The sequence below is a fragment of the Lactuca serriola genome, chromosome 5 (assembly GCF_051521515.1).
Source record: "Lactuca serriola cultivar US96UC23 chromosome 5, Lser_US96UC23_V15, whole genome shotgun sequence".
NCBI lineage: Eukaryota > Viridiplantae > Streptophyta > Magnoliopsida > Asterales > Asteraceae > Lactuca > Lactuca serriola.
The window spans coordinates 346,480,779-346,500,474 of NC_136412.1; the positions used below are offsets into that span (position 1 = coordinate 346,480,779).

Genomic DNA, 19,696 nt, shown 5'->3' on the forward strand with positions numbered 1-19,696 from the left:
CTCCAAATCATGCGTTGGGTAATTCGCCTCGTGAGGCTTCAGCTGCCTCGAAGCGTAAGCTATAACATGCCCTCTCTGTATCACAATATACAACAAAATCCTCTATGCCCTCTGGCAGGCCTAAGATCGGCGCTTCGCACAATCTTCGTCTCAAGGTCTCAAACGCAGCCTGCTGCTCAGACCCCCAACGAAAGACCACGTCCTTCCTCATGAACCGGGTCAAGGGCACGACTATCTTGGAGAAGTCCTGAATGAATCTCCTATAGTTGCCTGCTAATCCCAGAAAGCTCTGAATCTCAGATGGAGACCTCGGAACCTCCCATCTCATCACGGCCTCCACCTTGGCCGGGTCAACCGAAATCCCATTTCTGATTGACAAGGTGCCCCAAAAATTGCACCTCGTGCAACCAGAACTCGCACTTGGAGAACTTCGCATACAAGTTCTCCTTCCTCAAGGTATCCAGAACCTCCCGTAGGTGCTCCTCATGTTGCTCTCGAGTCTTGGAATAAACCAAGATGTCGTCAATGAAAACTATCACAGACCAATCCAACATCGGTCTGCACACGCGATTCATGAGATCTATGAACAGTACAGGAGCATTGGTCAGTCCGAAAGGCATCACCACAAACTCATAGTGACCATAACGCGTCCAAAACATGGTCTTCTGCACATCCTCCTCTCTGACCCTCATCTGATGATATCCTGAACGCAGATCAATCTTGGAGAACCAAGATGCTCCATGTAGCTGGTCAAAGAGGTTATCAATCCTCGGGAGTGGGTAACGGTTCTTCACCGTTACCTTATTCAGCTCCCGATAATCTATACACATCCGATGCGACCCGTCTTTCTAACTCACAAACAGAATCGGGACTCCCCAAGGTGAACTACTCGGCCTAATGAATACTTTATCTAACAACTCCTACAACTATGTAGACAACTCTTGCATCTCATGGGGAGCCAACCGATACGATGCCTTGGCTATCGGAGCCACACCAGAGACTAGGTCGGTCCTAAACTCTACCTGCCTTTCCGAAGGTATCCCAGGCAACTCCTCAGGAAATACATCTGCAAACTCTCGTACCACGGGCACATCGCCCACCATCGCCTTACCCGTTTCCCGGGTATCTATAACATAGGCGACAAATCCTGCACAACCCTGTTGAAGGTAGCACCTAGTTCTCGCTGCTGAACATAAAGTTAGTCCTCGTTGTGGCCTCTCGCCCTGAATCACCAGCTCTCCCCCACTTGGGGTCCTGATCCGCACCAACTGTTGCGCGCAGTCAATCACTGCCCCATTGGGTCTTAGCCAATCCATACCAATAATAACCTTGTTCCCCCACAAAGGTATGTGAACTAAGTCTACCAGGTAATGTTCATCGAACAACCTCATATCACAATCTCGGTAGACCTCTGATGCTCGCACTGACCGGTCGTCCGTAATCTCAACCTCTAAAGGGCAATCCAACATGCCTGAAGACTCAGGAAACTTCTTGCTAAGCGCAAGAGAGACAAACGATTGGGTAGCACCCGAATCAAACAATACCTGAACTAGGATATCGTTCACATGGAACGATCCTAAACAGGGCACATACATAGCATATCAAAATTACAGCGACATAACATAGAAGCATAAAAAAAATTGTACCCGTCACCACATCGGGTGCAGCTCATGCCTCCTCAGCTGTCAACTGAAATGCTCAGCTTCGCACCACTGTGTTGGATTAGTGTCTAAGGCTGTAACTATATTTGGTAAGTACTTGACCCGGTTGTGCATGGTCCTTTTGGGTTGCCTTCACCATAGCAACTTGACAAGGTGATTTATATAGAGAGAGAAGAGATATTATTATTAATGTATTATAAGAATAAAGTGTTAAAGGAATAATAATATTATTTGATTGATATAAGTCATAAATTATTTAGGAATTAATTTGGTGAGTTAAAGAGATTAATTGAATAAAGGGGCATAAAATGTCAAATGTGTGATAGTTGTGTTTAGGGCTATGAATCCTTATGGATATAGGAAGGGACGATTTTAAGGATATGGATATCTTAAAAATTGTCCAAGGCCTTATCTAGAAGGATCTTTGGATTGCTTTGAGGCTAAGTTATCTAATTAGGGTTTAAGGTGAAACCCTAGGAGCTCATAGTATAAATAGACAATTGTGACAATTGTGACTCTAAGCTCCAAGAAGAAGAAGTATCAAGCAAGTAATCCAAGGTATTGTTCTAGATCCTAATTCATATGATTATAACTAATTGTTTACATTAGATCTAGTATTGAAAGTCTTGGATACAATGCATGTTCAATTAGAGAAACCTAGATCCAAGCAATTAGGGTTTGCATGTGCACATAGGAAAGTTCTTATGGCTCAATCCCATCACACTAGAGCCTCTACCTTGGCCTCCTGGCCATCCGCAACCCGCGTTGTCACTGGGGTCGGCGTCGCCGCAGGCGCTGCTGTCAATCTAGGGCAATTGGCCTTCTTATGGCCCCTCTGATTGCAATGGAAGCAAATCGAGTCTGACGTCTGCACTGTGGGGGTGGGGCAGTACAATCTCTGCCAAAGTGCCCCGTCTTGCCGCACTTGTAGCAGCCGGTCGATCCCGCTCTATAAGCTCCCTCATGCGACCTGCCGCATTTCCTACAGCGGCTCTGGCCTGGCTGGCCCTTCGACCTAACGTCGGATCCCTTGGGTTTTGATATCGCCATATTTATACTTATTTTTAGGCAATATTTAAGTACATTTTTATTAATAAAGTGGTAATATGTTTAGAATAATGATACTTATGACTTTCAATTGTTATTTTCAGTCAATATAAAGGATTTTCGAAGAGAGGAACCAAAAATGCCAAAATGTGGAACATGGGAGGCTTGAAAGACAAGAAAAGAATAAATTCACGATAAACACTCAGTTCACAATGTGGCAATGAAGCCCACGACGTGGCACGGGTGTTCCAGAAGATAAACATCACGACGCGGAGGATTTCCTTGAAGGATACGGATTGCTTGAAGCCCACGACGTGGCACCTCTGGCCATGACGTGGCGCGGGTTTTTGAGGATTGTATAAGTCCTCCTGATTAATACGAAAGGGAGAGCTTTTTGGTAGAAGAAAAGAGTTCCAGGAGACGATTAAAAACGAAAGAAAGGTTTTGGAAGAGGGTTTTTAACACCAAAAGAAGTAAAGGTTTATTTTTTAGTTAAATAAGAACATGTCTTTCATTAGTTTTAGTTGTTTTGGTTTAGTTGCTATGATGAGCAGCTGAATCTAGCTACTCTTGTTTAGCTAGATGAAGCTTTGAACTTATGAATAGTTATATGCTTATGGATTGAGTTTAGTTGGTAAAAAATTGCTTGTGTTTGATTTGTATAACCTAGCATGCTATTATTTGTTTATCTAATTGCTTGATTGCATGTTCTGTGTAGCTTGGTGACCATTAAACTGCATGAACCTGTTTACCTAATAATTTAGTGAACATTGAATCGTTAGAGCTAGGATTGACTAATCTTAGTTAGTAATTAGAATAAATAAAGCTTAGCTGTGCTAGAGAACGTGTATTGTGACCATAATTGCGTTTATACAACAAATCTTACATAACATATTTACATTCATAATTAGTTTTGTGTTTAATTATGTGTGAACATACATGGTTTGACATGAATTAGTTAATTATTGGTAAGATAGAACTAAATTACTAATACAACTAAAAACCCAACTTAATAATCCGTAATCATTAGCTAGCCATAAGGGAGAAGTGGATTCAAAACTAAACAAGAGTGTGTTTTTATTTATTGAATTTGAATTAAGTTCATATGATCTTGTAAAACCAGATAAAACCCCTTATTAAACTTGTTAATAAATTAGGTTAATTTAATAGTAAGTAAATTAATTAGAACACCGCTCCCTGTGATCGACACCCGACTTACCCACGCTATACTGTAATCTGACTAGGTACACTGCCTATAAGTGCATGGTTAGTTAAGTTTGTTAGGTTATAAATATTAAAATTAGTAAGTACTTTTGTGCACATCAAGTTTTTGGCGCCGTTGCCGGGGAATGGCTTAGTTTTTAGCTTATTTATTTGCATTAAATTGATCGATCCTTCTTGTGGAGTAAAAAACCCACAAAAAGTTAATTTTTCAGCAAAATAAATTTTTCTGTTATTCACAGAGTCCACGACGTGGCATCACTCTGGCCACGACGTGGACAGTTAAAAACTAGATTTTTTTGGTTTGAAGTTAGTTTTTCTTATTTTAGTTCAGTTTTACGTTTTTTTTAGTTTAGCAAGTTGCAGAAGTTCATGACCAGAAGCTCAAACACACACTTGGTGCCACCACTGGAAGACCCCGAGTCTGCACTTCACAAGAAAAAGACGCCCTTGCAAGAACTGAAGTCAGCTTTTTCTAGGAAGTCGGGAAAGAAGACAGGAGAGTCAAGTTCATCAGCGAAGCACAAGAGCAATCTTGAGCATTTGGAACATACACCCGTCCAGACCAAGTCCGAAAGCAATACCGAGCCAGAATTTGAAGAACACACAAGTGAACCCGAGAACGAGCCAAGGAACGAGATGGCAGCGATTGAAGAAATGTCCATGGGAGCTTACAAGAAGCGGATGCGAGAAGATATGGGTCCCGGTTTAGTCCAACCCGCAATACCTGCCACTGCCACATTCGAGCTGAAGGGACACATATTGACAGCACTGAAGGACATCCCATTTTTCGGGAAAGATCATGAGGATGCTTTTAAGCATCTAGATAAAGTCAATGACATTGTGAATTGCTTCAATGTCCCAAATGTCAACAGAAACACAGTCTTGCTTAGGATGTTTCCCATCACTTTCAAAGGAGCCGCTAAGGAGTGGTTGAAAGCACTCCCACCGGGTACAATCACCACTTGGGCTCAAATGCGTGAGCAATTCCTGGACCAGTTTTGCCCGCCATCCAAGATAGCCAAACTCAAGAAGGCAATAGCCAACTTTGAGCAACAGTCGGGGGAGTCACTATACGAAGCATGGGAACGGTACAAGGGCTTGCTCAGAAATTGCCCTTAACATGACCTAAATGTGCAGCAAGAGATGTCAATCTTTTATGATGGGGTCAATGTGATGACAAGACAACTCCTTGATTCTCAAGGACCGTTGACAAAGAAAAATCCAAGGGAGGTTAAGGAGTTAATTGAAGAATTCGCGAAACACTCTCGCGAATACCACAACCCAAGGCAAGATGGAATCAGAGGCGGTGGAGGGGCCCAAACTAAAGAAATCGCAGCTGTCATGGCCATGCTGAATAACATGGATCACAGGATAACACAAATGGACCAGTCGATACATGCCATAAGAGTAGGGTGCGAGAGATGCAGTGGTCCACACTTGACCAAGGACTGCAATGTAGATGAGTTTGGGAACAGAAAAGCTCAAGTGTGCTACTCTAGTGGGGATAAATTTGATGAGGACTGGAGGAAACCGAATAAGGAGTGGCTGCCATATGAAGAGTATAAGAGGCAAAAAGAAGAGAAATATAGGCAGACAGGTCGAGGCCTATATCAAAAGGAGCAGTCACCGGCCGAGAAGAAACCCGACCTAGAGACCATTTTGATGAAGTTTATGGAGGCTTCGGAAAAGAGACACGATGCCACTGATTCCGCTATCATGGAACAACAAAGATTGATAAAGAACTAGCAAGCCTCCATCCATAATCTTGAAGTACAATTTGGTCAACTAGTCACTCTAGTTCATGAAAAAATTGTCCCCGAAGAATCCCGAAGTAAAGACCCAATCTCACGTAATGGTCATCGATACTGAAGAAGATGCAATATCTGAGTTCCTGGAGGGATTGGAAGAAGAACCGCAGCAGCTCAAGAAATCAAGGATCGAAAATGGAGAAAGTGCTGAACCAGGCTCGCCACGACGTGGCACTCCTCTGGCCACGACGTGGCGCAAGTATGATCAAAAGTCCTTTGAACCCATTCCAGCTTATCATCCACCTCTGCCATTTCCCACCCGAGCTACCCTCAGTCAACTGGAGAAGGAGCATTTGGAGTTCGTAAAGCATGTGAAAGGGATCCCAATTAATACCCCCTTTGTCGAGTCCTTATCCAAAGCTCCCGAGAACCAGAAATTACTGCAAGATTTGATAGATACGCGAAGGCAATTAAAGAAGCAGTCTACAGTGATTCTAAGTGAACAAACTTCAAAACTGTGTTGGGAGAAACACCAGAAAAAATGGGGGATCCTGGACGCCTCACTCTTCCATGTGAGTTTGGGAATAAAATGAAGGTTAATGCTTTAGCCGATTCTGGGGCTAGCATTAATTTAATGCCTTTTTCATTTTATCAAAAATTGGAGATTCAGAAGATGAAGGCTACAAAAATGAAGATTCACATGGCGAATCGTTCGGTGACACAACCCCACGGCATCGTGGAGGATATTTTGGTGAAAATTGGAAAATTTGTTTTTCCAATAGACCTTGTAGTCTTGGACATGAAAGAAGATTCGGATGTTCCAATAATCCTTGGTCGGCCATTGCTTAACACTGTTGGAGCCTAGTTGATATCCGCGAGTCCAAGCTCACTTTGAGGGTTGGGGATGAACAACAAGTCTTTGGGATAAAAGATGACTTTCAAGAAGATAAAGAAGAGGTGTTCATAATTAATGAAGAGAATGAACTAGAAGAACTGGAAAAGTTTATGGAAGAAGAGATAAAGGCAGTTCATCAAGTCAAGAGGACAAAACCAAGGGCATCTGTTCCGTATTTGATTGAAGTTGTTGGGTCGTGTTTTGTATAATATGTTGCGTCTATTGGGCTCGTTAGCTAGTCCATTTTTGTATCTCCGGTGTGGGCCTGTCCATCCGTGAGTTTAGTAGGGTTGAATATAAATATAGGTGCTTGGATGCATCTTAGAAAAAAAAGGAATAGAACGATCAGATCATTATTCAGAAGTTTATTATTATCGTTCTTGTAACCCTAAATCCTCTACAGCTGAAGTTCTTAGTCGAGCTTTGCTGAGGATTGTTTGATCTAATCATTCGACATATTTTGATCCACTCTTGTCTTATTTATTGTTTTGTGTTCATCGCAATACCTGTTTCATAGATCTAATCGATCTTCACGTTTGTTATTTTATCATATCAATTGGTATTAGAGCAGGAGGCTGTGTAATTCATACACATCTTTTCTGTGAAAAAGGTTGCGATTAGGGTTATTCCGCATTAACTAATATTTATTGAGCCGTCATCCCATAATTGACGTAACTCAACATTTATTCGTTTTGCCCTAACTTAATATATTACAAGTCTGATCTTTTAAACAGGTTATTCGATCTAGCATTGATGAGATTTGTAATCGATTTTAATGATCAACTCAAGTAAGAATTAAGAAAGATGAAAAAGATGAACACGAGAGTAAATATAATCTTTGTTCAGCTCATATTATGCTTTCAATTTTACAGAGTACAAAGGAATTCTCTGTAAAGACTGTGTTAAAAGTTCTCAATTCACTTAGTACAAACCCCTATTTATAGGAGAACAAAAGCATAACAAAATACTAAGGACTAGACATTAAGACTATTCATTATAATGCCTTAGTAAAAATAACATTACATCCGAAGACACTACTTACGAATACTTAAGATCCTTCGTAACAACCTAACTAACACTTCGACATATTACAATATTTATACCCTTACAATCTCCCCCTTTGGAATAAAGGTCGAAGTCTTCATGAAGTTAATAGTTGAACGGCATACATCAGCACTCTTCGGATTTCCATGTACCAAGAGATAACTTTCTTTATCTCCTTCTTGTCTCCTTTTGAATTCTTCTTGCAATGATTCATACGAACAATTAAGTTCGTATATTGCGAATTTGTGTATCTCTCCACTTCAGAAGTTTGAAATAAGAATCTTTTAGCTCTTCTAGCTTTATCTTTTCCTGCAAAGACAATCCCCAATGGCTTTAAACATATTTCACCGTCTTCGTACTTTTTCAACTCAACCTGCTTCTTCGTAGGTGCCATTGGTGCAGTAATGTCGAAGCCTTTAACAGTAGCAAGTTCGACATCAGTTTGAGCTAAGCACTCAAAATAATTTTCCAAGAATATTTTTATGTGCCTACACCCAAGACTGAAAACATCTGGTTCTGTTTCTTGGAGAAAATAGGACTTGTCTTTAAGTATCAGAGCAACATTGATGAGATCATAAGTGTTCATCAATGGAAAGTCCGCCACAGTGAACTCTTGTATCTTTCCACTTGCTCTTGTCACAACATATTTCAAATTCTGAAACTTTCCTTCGAAAATGACATCCCTTTTTATGGATATCACCTTCTTAATCTTCTCCAAGAACCAAACTTCTTCTTGAGCCTTTGCTAACACAGCATGAAATCGTATCTTTATCTTCTTTCCCTCTTCGACATCCATAGACTTTGTCTCAGCTTTGAACTATGGCATAACAAACATCATCTCGTTGATAGGAAAATCAAGTTGACCATAATCAGTATTTATCACCACAAAGCTCTTCTTCGGAATCTTTTCAAAAGAATACATGTGATCGAACATCACCCTGGATTCTATTGTTTCGTAATTGAATATTTTTGAAGGATCACCCTTATCAACATTTGAACCTTCAAGAGCTCTTTGTCGCATTATACTTTCAACATGCCTCATTCTCTCAACTTCAGCTGCCACCTCAACTTTCTTCTCTTTGTTGGACTTCTCAACCAAGACTCCTTTTCCCTTGTCTTTAACATTCGAAGGAGCTACATTCTTTGATGAAGAGTCATCACTTTGTTTCCCGATTACAATACCTTTTGCAATAGGTCTTGAAATTGGAACAGTTGTAATCACAGTTGAAATGACTGGAGCAGCTGAAACAATTGTTGGCTTTACAACAACTTTCGAAGGATACACCTTTCCTACTACCTTCGTATCTTCAGTTGTCTTCTCATGTTCCCCAGCCTTTGCTTGACCAACCTTTTCTCCCCCTTGCACCCCTGTGACAGCAGGTGGGGCATCTGATACGTTTGACAGAAGGCTTGAAATGCGAAGTAATGGAGCAATGTGTTTTTGTAGGATGGCTTCGAAATGAATGAATTTTTGAGAAAGAAATTCTTGAGAAATAATTGGAGAAGAAGATTTCGAAGATATTTCTTGAAGTTCTTTCAGCAGTTTCACCAACTCTCCAAAATGTTGTTCTTCTGTGGCTGAAAGAGAGATCATCTGAGGATTGACTTGTTCGAACATCTTAACACACTGAACAACCGCATCACAAATAATGTCGATCTTCTGATGTGTTGATTCATATCCTTGTTGAATATGCTGAACCTCCTTCGTCATTTCTTCACGAAGTTCACGAATCTGCATATTAACGTCTTCTCGAACCTTCTTAACTTCTTGTACAAAGAGCACATGACGCTCCTTCGTAACTGTCTTTAAATCCTTCACCTCCTTCAGAAAATCAAATATCAGAGAATTGATTCGATTCTCTATAGAACTATCATTCTGATCAGTCTTCTCAAGAATGCGGGTTTCAGAATCACGTATTAACCCTGATGCCTTCGAAATCACCCTGCTTTCCATTTCCTTCATTATGGAATCAACTTCCATGATAGTGATTCCAGCACTTCCCACACCCGCTTGAGATTGCAAGATAGAATTCAATTTTGAATTCAATATCTTGAACTGTTTCATCGTCATCAGCATATGGTCAGGGAAATCTTCTTCAGCTTTATCAAAGGAAAGAGCTTCGAATGTTCCTCCAAATCCTTCGTTATCAGTTTCCTCATCAACAGCCATGGTTTCAACAACAGGTGATGATGGATTTGGTGGATCGGTTGATTGTGTTGAGAATATAGTGGTGAAAGGTTGATCCATAATAGATTGGAATGTTGGAGACTCAGTTGTGGAAGTAACCTGAGGTAAAGACGTTGGTTCAATGAGCTTTATATCAGCAATCTTCGAAATTTCAGTAGACTGAAGAACCTCTACTTCTTTAGGAATTTCATCTTCAGGAGTCTCGAGAACTTGATCCACTTCTTCGATACGTTGGGTTTTCTTTAAAAATTTTGCCATATCTTCAGCCCTTCGTTTCTTAGAAGATGGAGACACCGGAGCCGGAATTTCCCGAACTGTGACCCCTTGATGAGTAACCTGTGTTTTCTTCACCAATTGAGATTTTCTCTTGATTTTTATTCTTCGAAAAACCCCCGTTTTCGAAGGAATTGTCTCTTTTGATGGAGAGGCTTCGATAACTGGTGTATCAACCACTGAAGTTAAAACAGGAGACACCTCTTCGACAGTTCGAGATGTAGCTATTAGCTCTTGATTCTTTTGTTCTGCTTTCACCCCTTTTTCCGAAGACTCACCCTCTGTCTTCTTTGATTTCTTCGATTTCTTCTTCTCTTCTTGTTGTAACATCCCAGTAACAACTGTTGTGTCAATAGATTGTAAATATGACACCAACACATTATTCGTGGGATCCACCTTCTTGAGCATTGCATCTGGAATTCGAGCAATTGTGGTAAAGATAGTCGGATCATCATGTACCTCCTTCGGACTACCATACATGTGGAAAACTGCTTTCTCTTCGTAATCCGGAACTTCAATTTTCTCCTTCTGATAGACATATTGGACTATCAGACTCCAATATCGTGCACAAGAAATCCCCTGCTTAGCACTTGTCTTCGAAATGCTTGTTATGAACTCTGTCCATAATTGCTCAGAATAATCAACTTGCAAATCGTAGTATAACCCAACTACCATTGCATAAACCTCCATCCTTCCTTTATCCAGCCCCACAGTTCTTCCAGTAAGACGTCTAAGAAAGATGCCAAATAAAAAGTTCCAGATTGTTGGTAACCCCGACTTCTTGAAATCACTAATACGCGTCAATGGAGGTTGATGACCCATCTCATTGAACATAAACACCACTTGTGAAGAAGTAAGTTCATCATAAGGGACATAATTCGGAATTCCCAAAATCTTTCAAAACAACCGCTTGGAGACCCTAATTCTTGTATCTGTAACCATTGTGAATTCCACACACCCAGTCTCCTTGTTATATGATGCAGTAGAACCTGCCTTTGATAACCAGGACATCGGAGCAGCAAATGATTCAAACATTGCTTTAGACAGAACTGAATTCTGTAAAGCAACCACTAGCATATGAAGTTCCTCTGGATACTTTGACAAATCTGATTCGACTTGGTAGTTGGAACCCTGGATCTTCAGAATCGGAACACTGATGATTTCATCTGTAGTTGGTGATGAAGTAGTCGCCATTGAAAATGATTGGAGTAAAGAACATATAAAGAATATGAATTGCAAAGAGAATTTTGTGTTGCAGAGAGTTTGATCGCGTAAAGTGTTATTGAGTTCTGATTTGCCCTTTTATATGTAACCCTAGAATTTTGAATTTGAAGCGGGATACAATAAATGCTTGCTGACATGGCACCTTGAAAAACGGAATGCACTCATCAAAAAGTAAAAATCGTAACTGTCAACACGCCTTACACGCTTATCATACACCATGCTTCATCAAGAGATAAGACTGTTTGATCTTCCCCAAAAGAATTGTAACCGTCGGATACCTTCGGAATAGAGGTTAGGCTCTTTCACTTTGAGGTTTAAAAAGCGAAGTCATTTGCCAGAATTTCGAAATCATCAGTTTAAGTTGGTGTTACTCAAACCTCAAGGATTTCGTGTGTGCTGTGTTCCAAAAGAAATTAGATGAGAAACAAAGAAAAAAAAATTTGGAAAACTTGTGAGGTCAACAATTTCTTTTGACCCCAAAAGAATTTTATCCCAGGCAAAGATATCTTCGAAAATTATCAAGAGAGATAATTAACAGCTTGTTTGGTTTCCCGTGAATTACAATCGATAACTTGTAGAGAAGTTTCGATGGGTTTCTTTTATAGGTCAAATGGGTGGCTTCGAAAATTTCATTACATATCAACCTTAAAATAAGGTGAGAAATTGTAAACAAAATTAGTTGTATAACCAATGTAGTTAGTGACAACTTGGTTGCGAATGATATTCAAAGTAACTTAGAATTTTGAAAATATACTCACACGGAAATCATATTCATAAAAACATTTATGCTGGATCTTGTTGGGAACAAACATCGTAGTTTTCGAATGTTTGATTAAGATCACTCAAAAGAAATGAATAGGATTTGGAGTATAAAAGGTACTGAAGCAAAAGCTTCGTAAGATCTGGAACATGGTTCCCCGTCAATTCCTTAAGGTTTATAAGATTTTGGGTTTCACTTCTATCACGGACTCATGATATTAGATCATAAACACAGAGTTGTGATTTGTCTAGGTTTTGATTGGTTTGATCCAAGACCTCAAGGACAAATTGCTTCGAATATTTGGAATGTAAGAATTGTTTGGTTTAAAAAGATTGGATAAGAATCGAAAGGTACCTCTGTTATAATGGACAAAACAGAAAACTCTTAACTCATTTGAGAAGAGTAAGGTAGCTCTTGTTGATTTATGCAAATACAAGCCTTGTTGGGAAGAAATTTTCATGAGATAATTTCATCAAGGCTTTCATTTCCCATACATAGAATCATACGAGACTTGAGACAACATGCAACAGCATGCTTCTAGGGACATCCTAACTAATCCAAAGTGTATCGATATCATACCTTTCATTCGAAACCAGTTGCATGAATCCTTCGTATTTGAAACTTGAGAAAACTCACAACACACATGTTAAAACCGAAAAAAAATAAAAAATATTTTTGGTATTTTTGAAATTTTTCAGAAAAATTAAAGACAAACTGAAACAAAATCTTTTTGGATTTTTGATTTTTCAATAAAAGAAAATATTTTTGATTTTTCAGGTTTTTCATAAAAAAATTAAACAAACTAAAAATCTAACCTTAGTTGAAATGTGTACAAATACGAAGCATTCGAACCGTTGACTTGAACAGTAATCTCTGATTTTGTTATTTCAATAAGAAGTAAATCTTCTGAATGCGAAGCGTTCGAAGCGTTGACCATGAACGGTAACCTCTGAACACTGAATCACCCTTTCCTTCCATACACCAAATGATTCAGACCCATCACTCTTCACTTTTATCCAATTGAAGTGAATTTCCATTAATCATTCCCAATCCTTCTAAGATACGAAGAAACGATTTTTCATCCAAAGCCTTTGTAAAAATATCTGCCAATTGTTCCGTTGTTTTTACAAAATGAACTTCAATATTTCCTTCTTCAACATGATCTTTAATGAAGTGATATCGAAGAGCAATGTGTTTGGTCTTCGAATGTTGCACAGGATTATGACAAATTCTTATTGCACTTTGTGAATCACAATATAAAGGAATCTTTTTCATATTAATTGCATAATCTCGTAATTGACTTTGAATCCAAATTATTTGTGATGTACACGCAGCAGCAGCTACATATTCAGCTTCAGCGGTTGATATTGAAACACATGTTTGCTTCTTCGATTGCCAACGGACCAACTTTCCATCTAGCAATTGACACCCATCAGTTGTGCTTTTACGATCAAGACCGCAACCTCCAAGATCCGCATCTGAATAAGCTTGTACAAAGAACCCTGTGTTCGAAGGATACCACAATCCTAACGAAGTAGTGCCTTTCAAATATCGGAAAATATTCTTTACTGCAGTCAGATGTGGTTCTCGTGGATTTGATTGATACCTTGCACAATTACAAACATAATACATAATATCAGGTCTACTTGCAGTTAAATACAATAAAGACCCAATCATGCTTCGATATAAAGTAATATCAACAGCAGATTTATCTAACGAAGGAGTTAGTTTTATGCCCGTTTCCATTGGTATTCGTAACCTTGTGCTATTCGTCATTCCAAACTTTTCCAACAAATTCTTCGTATATTTCTCCTGATTAATGAAGATGCCTTCCATGTTTTGACAAATATTCAAACCCAAAAAGTTATTTATTTTGCCCATCATACTCATTTCAAATTTGCTTTTCATCAGATCTTCGAATTCTTTAGATAAAGTAGGGTCAGTTGAGCCAAAAATTATATCATCAACATAAATTTGAACAAGCATCAGATGATTTCCAATTTTCTTTCGAAATAAAGTAGGATCAACTGAGCCTTGTTTAAATTTAGATTGTTTCAAAAATGATGTTAGAGTTGCATACCATGCTCTTGGTGCTTGTTTTAACCCATATACAGCTTTATCTAGAATATAAACATGATCAGGATGTTCTGAGTTTATAAAACCTGGAGGTTGTTCAACATATACCGTTTCTTCAAGTTCTCCATTTAAGAATGCACATTTGACATCCATTTGATAGACATCAAAATCTTTATGAGCTGCAAAAGCCAGAAAAATACGAACAACCTCGAGTCTTGCAACAGGGGCAAATGTTTCTTCGTAATCAATTCCTTCTTGTTGAGAATATCCTTTAACAACAAGTCTAGCTTTATTTCGAATAATGTTTCCATCTTTGTCAGTTTTATTTTTATAAATCCATTTGAGTCCAACAATTGACAAATCATCAGGTTTTGGAATTAATCTCCAAACCTTGTTTCTTTCGAATTCAGACAATTCAGCTTGCATAGCAACAACCCAATCAGAGTGTTCCATTGCAACCTTAACTTTCTTTGGTTCGATTTTGGAAATAAAAACATTAAACATGCATAACTCTTGATGATTATTCAGTACCTCATTTCGTACTTTAAGTTGTGCTCTTGTCATTATACCTACTTGTGGATCACCAAGAATTTGATCTTTTGGATGATTTCTTGTCCATTTATCCAATGGTGGATAATTAGGATCAAAATCCAAAAGTGCATCTTCGAACATAACATCTGTTTCTGATCCATTTATGGAAATTGAATCACCAGCATCATCAAAATGTTCTTCTTCAACAATTGGATCATACTCAAGTATGGGCTCCCCCTTGACGATTGACTCCGTTTCGATATTTTGCTCTGGTTCACTGATCGGCTCTTCTTCAAGAATTTTCTCCTCTTCGACATTAACATTTGTTGACATGTTATCTCTTTCACTATAACTCTCCCCCTCAACAAAAGTATTTGAATCCAAGTGCTCCCCCTCCACTGGATCATCAACTTGTTCATTTGAGTTTAGATTCAAATTCGAAGTTGAATCATTGTTATACTTCGAATTTTCTGATGTTTGATTATCAGTTGCATTTCTTTCTGTGTCAATTGCTTGATCTGAAATACCAAAAATCGAATCATAATCAACATCATCCATTTCAATTGAATCCTCTATATTTGAAGAATTTTGCAAAATAGGATAATTCGCAAATTTATGATTAGACTTTTTAATGTATTGATCATCAAATGTCAAATTAAAAGTTTCTTCCACTTTACGAGTTCGCTTATTTAACACTCTATAAGCAACTGAATTGTGTGAGTATCCCAAGAAATTCCTTCATCTGCTTTTGTTTGAAACTTCGAAAGATTATCCTTAAGATTCAATATAAAACACCTGCATCCAAAAACATGGAAAAATTTGACATTAGGTTTTCGATTATTGATGATTTCATAAGGAGTAACATTAAACCGTCTATGAATGAATGATCGATTTTGAGTAAAACAAGCAGTTGATACAGCTTCAGCCCAAAGATATTGAGGTAAATTCGAATAAGCCAACATTGTTCTTGCAGCTTCACATAATGATCAATTTCTTCTCTCAACTACACCATTTTGTTGTGGTGTATAAGGAGATGAAAAATTATGCGAAATTCCTTTTTCCACCAAAAAAGAATCGAAGACACGATTTTTGAATTCAGTTCCATGATCACTTTTAATTTTTCGAACTGACTTCTTCAATGAAACTTCCATCTTCTTGATAAAATCAATCATCATTTGTGGAACTTCGGATTTTAACCTGAGAAAATAAACCCACGTGAATCTTGAAAAATCATCTACAATTACCAAAATGTACCTTTTCTTGTTAAGAGTAGCAACTGTTGAAGGACCACATAAATCATTATGCAAGAGTTCAAGAGGTTCAACAATCTTCGAATCTATTGTGATAGGACGACCTTGTTTGTGTTGTTTTCCTACTTCACAAGCTGCACACAAACTGTCATTATCATATTTAAGAATGGGTAAACCTCTTACCAGATCTTGTATGACAAGTTTGTTGATGTTTCGAAAATTGAGATGTGATAATCTCATGTGCCATAACCAGCTAACATCGGCAGCAGCCTTCGAAAGTAAACACACAGCAGGTTTGCCTACAATAGGAACAATATCCAATGTAAACATATCACCTTTTCTTTTTGACTTAAGTAAAACTTCCTTTGTCTTAACATTCAAAATGACACTTCCTTCTTCATTAAAAAGAACTTGATTTCCAGTGCCCACAACAAGTTGTGAAACACTTATCAAATTGTGTTGTAAACCTTCAACAAATGCAACCCTGTTGATAGTGAAATTTCCATTCGTTATCTTTCCATAACCCTTGACTTTGCATTTGTGATTATTACCAAATTTAACCACTCCTCCATTGTCTAGGCTTCGAAAATCTCGCAAGTTTTCCTTTTTCCCAGTCATGTGACGTGAGCAACCGCTATCAATATACCACTTGTTATCATATTGATCGTCACAAAGTACCTGCGATCATTGGAAAAATTTAGGTACCCAAGCTTTGTTGGGTCCATTCATATTAGATTTGTGTTTCAATTGTAAAGTACAACCATTTACCCAATCACAAACTTTGGTTTTGAAACTGTCAATAAATTTAACATTTTCATTCGAAGGGTCAGATATATGAGTTTTTATTATTTTCAAATTTTCACTAAGTACACCCTTCGCATCTTGAGTTTGTGATTTTTCACTTTTTGCTTTTGTGACCGGCTGCCAAACTTTAACTGAGATATTTGACTCTTTGGATGATAAACTTCCATTCGTTGAAGGATTAGCATATTTATCATATGCCTCATGTATCTGTTCTTTCGAAAACTTACTTGATTGGTATATCTTTCCTTTTCCTTCCAACCAATGATCAATATTTCTTTTTGTTGTAATTCCTTTTGCATATGATACTTTGTCAGCTTGTTTCTTCATAGGATTATAACATTTTGCTGAATTTGGAACATAATCAACTTTTGGTTTTGAAAGATATGATTCATGATAAGATGTCTTGTTTTGTAACTTTGAAGGCTGTGTTGCAACCTTTTTCTGAAAAAAAATTTCTTAGTATTGTTGTTTTTGTTCCATTTGAAACTTTTGATTCCTTATTTGAAAATGAAGCATTTTTCTTTTCAAAAATTTGAGACTTTGATTTTTCTTTAAAAGCTTTTATTCTATCTGAAAAATTTATTGATATCATTTTTGATGACTCAACAGTTTGCCAAAAAATTGTTTTTCTTGCTTGACGTTTCGAAATATTATTTTCCTTTGAAAAATTTTCAACTTGAGCTTTAAATTCTTTTGAATTTAATTTTATTGCTTTGTTGATTGTTTTAACACCTTCGTGCTTTGTAAACACATTTTCAGTTGGAACAACTTCCTTCTTTTCAACTTTTGACTTTTCAATCCATACTCTTTTTGATTTTTGATGTTGAAATTTATATGAATTCTTTGTAAGATTATTTTCAACTGTACTTTGATTTGAAAAGAATCCTTCATTTGAAGTTTGCATATTGTCTTCCTCAACCAACTTTTTGAATTCATGCTTTATATTTTCAACATTACCTGTGGTTACGAAGACTTGATTTGGGAACACAATATCATCAGTGCATTTGAAGATTGGATAAACAACAGTATTCGATTCAAGATAATGAGCACCTTTTTCACTAAGAATTTTCTCAAATTCTTGTGTATCCAAATAGACTTGATCAACAACCACTCGAGGAATTTCAATTTCTTTCGACCTTTGAATTGTCTTCGAATTTGTATTTTCTTCCTCAATGTCACTATCATCGGTTTGACTCTCATGTATTTCCACAAACTCCATATCACAAACTTTCGAAGTTGAGGGTTTATCAGTTTCAATTTTTATTAATAAATCTTCACATTTTTCTTTCCCTTTAAATGAATTTGCTACATTTATGACAGACAATTGAGAACAATCTACATCTTCTAAATCACTAATTTCACTAATATTATCAGTATTGTCTTCAATATCAGCAATATTAGTTTCACAATTAGATGTAGAATTCTGAGTCTTTTTAAAAATTCGAAGTTGTTCTGATTTAGTTAAGGTTTCATTTACAATTTTTACTAAATCATTAGCATCAAGATAATCTTCGACTTTTGCAATTCCATATCTAAACCTATCACCTGGAACTTTGTTAAAATCAGAAATTTCTTTTTCACAATCATATGAAACACTATCAACCTTAGCTCTATCATAAGCTAAAAATGGTAGTAATTTTCTATTTTGTTCCTTACTTATTTCACACGAATGATGTAACTCAGTTAATTTTCCATACAATCTTTTTGCTGAATTACAGAAAATATTTCTTTGTGCTAACAACAAGTTTATTTCTTTTGCTAATTTTTCTCTATCCTCCATGATATTTGAAACTTGTAATTCTAAGTAATCAATCCTAGTGACTTTTGAATCCAACATTTTTCTTGTCTCTAGTAATTGATCACTTAACTTTTTCGCTTCATTGCTAGCAGACACAATGATTGAATCAAAGTAAGTAGCAGTTTCATCAAAAGATACTAACTCAGAATTATATGCAGAAACTGGAATGTTAAAAGATTCAAGAATGTTACGTACCTTGGTAGTCTGTTCATCATCTGAATCCTCTACCATCTTTGCATACATCGCTCCATGTGTTGGATTTTTCATCTCTTCATCATCTGAACCCGAAGACCATATTTGATATGTGCCATCTGATTCAGTTTCTCCATGAGCCACCAATGACAAATTCTTCGCTTTCTTCTTTACTTCCTCTAGTTTCTCAGTGTAGTATGCTTCATCCTTTGTTTTACTTTTCTTTTCTTCCTTCTTCCTCAACAAGCAATCTACTGCCAAATGATTTGCTCCATAGCAATAATGGCAATTAATCCCTATATCACCTTTCAATATCATCTTCATTTGCTCCATCTCATTCTTCGAATCTGTCTTTATTTCTTTCTTCTTTTCATCCAGTTTGTTTTTGTTCTCAAAACTTCCCTTCGAATCTGATGACTTCTTTGGATTAAAAGATTTCTTAAAAAATTTCTTTACTCTATTGTTTGAGTAAAATGCAACAGCCTCATCATCAGAATTCATCAGAAAACCTTCTTCTTCATCAGACTTCGATTTTTCATTCTCTCTTTCTAAAACGTTCGAAACTAGTGCCAGTGGTCCACCAAGACTTGCTATTGTTTCTTCAGCTATTTCATTAACTTCATTTTCATGAGATTTTAGTTGATTGTACAAGTCATTCAAAGTGGAAGTATCAAAACTCTGTTGATTTTTCACCATCATACTCACACTTCTCCACTCCTTTCGAAGTCCCATTACAAATATCAAATTGTACTCCATTGGTGACCTTATTATACTATAACGATTACAACGATAGATTAACTCGTTGAACCTATCATAGTATGCTTTGAGTTCCACCAGGCATTGTTTTCTTTTTGTCTGAAATCTTTGAGTTCCACCAGGCATTGTTTCACAGATGTGATCTTCGTCTTTTCACTTCCTTGAAATTTGTCTTTGAGATTGTTCCAGATTTCTTTAGTTGTTGTGCATGTTCTGACATAATTA

At 37.4% G+C, this 19,696-nt stretch overlaps 1 non-coding gene across 1 annotated transcript; it reads right to left on the bottom strand.

Moving 5' to 3' along the window:
* Positions 1-4,952: 4,952 nt before the first annotated feature.
* On the bottom strand, positions 4,953-5,059 carry LOC145055949 (small nucleolar RNA R71). The gene has a single exon (XR_013685492.1). It is a non-coding gene; the product is annotated as a small nucleolar RNA R71 (small nucleolar RNA).
* Between the last annotated feature and the right edge of the window lie 14,637 nt (positions 5,060-19,696).